Below are 4,637 nucleotides of genomic sequence, written 5' to 3'. Positions count from 1 at the left end.
ATATGCCAAACCATGCCTTCTGGCACCTGTATTACTTTTAACTAATATAAAACACACAGTGCACATTTTCCTAGTTTACTTCACTTTTATTTTATACATGTATGCTAGCCCTGGATTGCGAAATAAAACATTATCTATAGTGAGTTGAAATGAATAAGAATGTAAGACCAGCTGTGCATGGTAACACGTGTCTTTAATCTCAGCACTTGGAAGGCAGAGGCAGGCAAATCTCTGAGTTTAAAACCAGCCTGGTCTAAAGAGAGAGTTCCAGGACAGCCAGAGCCACACAGAGAAACCCTGTCTTGAAACAACACAAACAAACAAACAAGAATGCAAGACCTGGCTGCTGGGCGTGGGCTGTTCCTGCCTCTGTGACACTGTGACCATGACTTTGTCCCTTATCTCTACCCTGCTGCAGCCTTCCTTGTGCTTACAACTGCTTTGCCATCCCTGGCATTCTCCTGCCTCAGGGCCTTTCCTCTGCTACCTGAACATCCCTCATTTCTCACCTCCTTTCTTTCTTGTCTCAATGTGATTTCTGAGGGAGGGAGAGGCTTTCCAGAGGGTGCCTTAGAACAGCCAAGTTCCCAGCTTTGCTCACTCTTTGTGGCACTTTCTGTTTTCTGCGCACAGCTTGTGACTCTCCATTGTGTGTTTATCTGTTCACTTCCCTCCACTGGAATGCAAACTCCAAGTAGTGTTGGTTTTATCTGCTGTTGCTACAACATTTACACATAGTTGGACTATGCTGTCTCTTCAAAGACCATGACTGAGACAGCCTCTTATGTAGCTCTGTAAATGGTAAGAGTCCTGGCAGCCACGCCCAGCACTTGCTGAGGGGAAATGGCACAGCTGAGGGTTCATGAGACCTCATGAAGCCCCGGAGTCCTTCCCCTGGAGCCTGCTGCTCTCAGGAATCCCTTCCCAACTGGCTTTTCCACATTCCAGATGACCCCCAGGGAGCCCCCATTCCCTCTGGGGACTCTGATAACCTCCCCAGAGCTGCTGGCTCACACCCTGCTGCAGGGGCCAGGCTGAAATGCTTTGTGGTCCAGTTGTGGCAAACCGGTCAGGGCAGCCACACAGTTAGTTGGTGGCTTTCTAAAGCAGAATATGGAGCTTGCTGCATGAGAGGCTACCATGGTTGGGAAGTCAGCCTTGCCAGGACCTCTTTCTTACTGTGTAGGCTACTCGGTGGCATTTGAGTGTATTAGGACCAGGAAGAAAAGGTGGACTCTCTGCAGATGTGGCTCTTCCAGTCCTTATTCCCCAGGCTCAGATCACCAGGAGAATTCATGAAAACCATCAGTGCCAGCCTCATTCCCCAGACAGGGGCGCCAAGGACTAGACAAGAATAATAGCCCTGATGTCACACAGCATGCTGGGGCCTCAGCCCACAACCTCCACCCAGCAGCCTGGAGCGGTTAGAAGCCAGCGGAGGCCACTTGGACAGGCCTAGGCCAGGCCAGAGACCTGGAGCCTGGCATGTATTTGGTACAAGGCAACGGGTAGGGGTGGTGCCTTTGAGGCCAAAGTTGGGACGAGGAACACTGAAAGTTCACACTGGGTGGACACTGGTAGATACAGAGAGACTTGGACGTGAAGAGGGAAGGTTGGCTTGTTTCCAAGGGGACAGTGTGTTGTGGGAAACAACAGTGTAGCTGATATGCCTTGGGAAATGGGAAAGAAGAGGCATCTTTTGGGCAGCTCCAGTGCAATCTGGGAAATTTATCTTCAGCTTTCCCTCCATCCTAGACACACAGTGTCTAGTAATCCTGTCCCTACATGGATATCATATATGTAATATGTGTGATATACACACATAGATATAGATACATATATATAGATGATATAGATATAGATACAGATCTAGATGACATAAATATAGATATACATATACATATCTAGAAGATATAGATATAGATACAGCTACAGAAGGCATAGATACAGATGATACAGATATAGATGTAGATGATACAAATATAGAGATGACTTAGAGTTCAGGCTTGGAGGTGTGTCCTCTGATTTTGAAGTTTGGTTGTTCTTCCTCCCAACCCCATGCTCCCAGAAATAAGACTCAGACTCAAAATACCTTGGCCACATAGCTAGGCTCTTCTCTGACTAGATCATAGCCTAAAAGAGCCCATTTATTCTAACATGGCTGGTTCCCTGGGCTCAGGTACCATTCACATGTCTTGTCACATCTTCACAGAGGAACCTCCCATGCCTTGTACTATCCCAGAATCCTTTCTACCTAACGGATGTCTCACCTCCTATTTCCTGCTTAAGCTACAGGCCATCAAAGGTATTGACAGGTGCTACATCCATGCAGATGCAAGATATATTTTTCTACATTCTGAGGACTAAATTCTTTATCTGGGAGACAAATGTATAAGTGTCCAACCACTTCACCCAGAACATACATACATATGTCACACACACACACACACACACACACACACACAGAGGATGCTATTTTAAGATTCAAAAGCTTTCAGCTGAGCCCCCTGTGGGGATGCTGGGGAATGAGAAACAGGCACAGGGCCTGGGAAAACAGGCCCTCACAGCTGCCTGGCCATTCTGCTCGCCAAGGAGAAAGGAGAAGAGGGCTGCAGGGTCACAGCAGATGACTAAATATAGGGACGCTAGGAGGTGGAAGTGGTTCCTGCCAGCAGCAGGGGACCATCCAGCTCCTCCTAGGGGTGGGGCCAGGCTGCTGGGGACCAGGCTGAGATGGCTCTTCAAGTGCCACATTGTCTTGGGCTAGACCAGATGCCTAGAGGTTTGGAATCCTGACTGGAGTGAGGATGATCACTGTGTGTGGTTCCCACTCTTTGCTCTGTCTAACCTATATTTAGAGTTCAGGCTTGGGGGTGCGTCCCCTGGGGACCAAATGGCCTCTCTGGGAGACACGTGTGTCAGTGTTGGACTACCTGTGGGTGAAAGAAATATGGCTTCACACAGAAGAACATCGGTATCTTGCCACTGGCCTCCAAGTCCCAAGGGGAAGCTGAGTTAGCTGTTGGTTCGCTGCAGTATCCCCAGAAGTCCTTGGGTCAACACTGCCCTAGCATATGCATTCACTACAGGTCGGAATACATCACTCAGAGAATCCAATCAGACTTTATGGAGGGAGACCCTGGGCTGGCTAAGAAAGGGTGGAACCCTAAGCGAGTCCACTGGAGGATGACATGTCAGGCAGACACAACAGTATGTGATGGCTCAGAGATCTTGAATCTAAATGACGTGGGAGGCAAGTGTAAGACAGACTGGCAGAGATCCAGTCTGGGATCATGACCAAGGACCCCATTGTCCAGCCTGAAAGCATCTAAGAGATGCAAGGGCAATCCATTCTTTTTCTTATGGATAGGGTTTCACTGTGTGTACTCCTGGCTTGGCTGTAATTCACTATGTAGAGCAGGCCTTAAACTCAGAGAACTGCCTGCATCTACCTCCTGAGTGCTGGGATTAAAGGTGTGCACCACCACGCCTAGCCATAACCATTATAGAAAAAAGTTCTATAACTTTTACTTGTATTTAACTTCTTTAAAAGGAACTATTTAAGTTCTACTCCTACTTAAGATATCCATGGACACTGGTATCTTCATCTTATCCGAGATGTAACTGACCACATATCCTCTCTCACAAGCATCATAACTTTGTTTTTTTTTTTTTTTTTCTGTGACACCTCCACTTGATAAGCCTGACATAAGGTGAATGGTGGCCCACACCTTTAATCCCAGCACTCAGGAGGCAGAGGCAGGTGGATCTCTGTGAGTTCCAGAGCAGCCAGGGATACAGGGAGAAACCATGTCTCAAAAACCAAAACCAAAACCAAAACCAAAACCAGCCAAAGAAACCAAAACCCAAACCAAACCAAACCAAATGAAAAAAGAAAAAGAAAAAACCCAGAAACACAAAACAAAACAAAACAAAACAAAACAAAAAGAATCTCAAGAGAAACAGCCACAGAAACATGTCTCACTGATATCTCATAGCAAAGAGCTATGAAGGTGAGGGTCCCTTCTCCATTTGTGGAAAGACCAATGACCTGTTGCACTGGCTCCTTCAGTGGTGACCAGGGCCACTACCTAGCCGACATTAAGACAAACACAAACTCAGCATCCTTTGGTAAGGGCACGGGTGGCTACCTAAGAAATCCACAGGGCTTCAGGAGCACATTGTCAAACCGAGTTTTGCAGAGCCACACTCTGTCACAGAAGCACACGGACCTCCATAGGTCTGCTTTGAGGATGTATTTGTTGCTCAGTGTGCACGAGCGTTTGCCTGAATCCACATCGGTGAGCAGAGGACAGAAGAGAGCACCGAGTCCCCTGGCACTGGAATTATATAGAAAGTGTGACCTGCTTTCTGGGTGCTGGGAATTGAACTCAGGTCTTCTAGAAAATCAACCCATCCTCTAAGCCACCGAGCCAACTCTGCAGCCCAGAAGATTTATTTTAAATATATATGGAAACAGGGTCTTTCTATGGAGTCCTGGATTGTCTCAGACTCACAAAGATTCACCTGCCTTTGCCTCCCAGGTGCTGGGATTAAAAGCATCTGCCACCACACCCTGCATGCTATTTTTATTGTTTTAAATTTTGTGTATGTGTGTGTGTGTGGGTGTGTGTGTG

Source organism: Mus caroli, chromosome 7 (assembly GCF_900094665.2).
Source record: "Mus caroli chromosome 7, CAROLI_EIJ_v1.1, whole genome shotgun sequence".
NCBI lineage: Eukaryota > Metazoa > Chordata > Mammalia > Rodentia > Muridae > Mus > Mus caroli.
Note: the sequence above shows the minus strand (reverse complement) of the source record.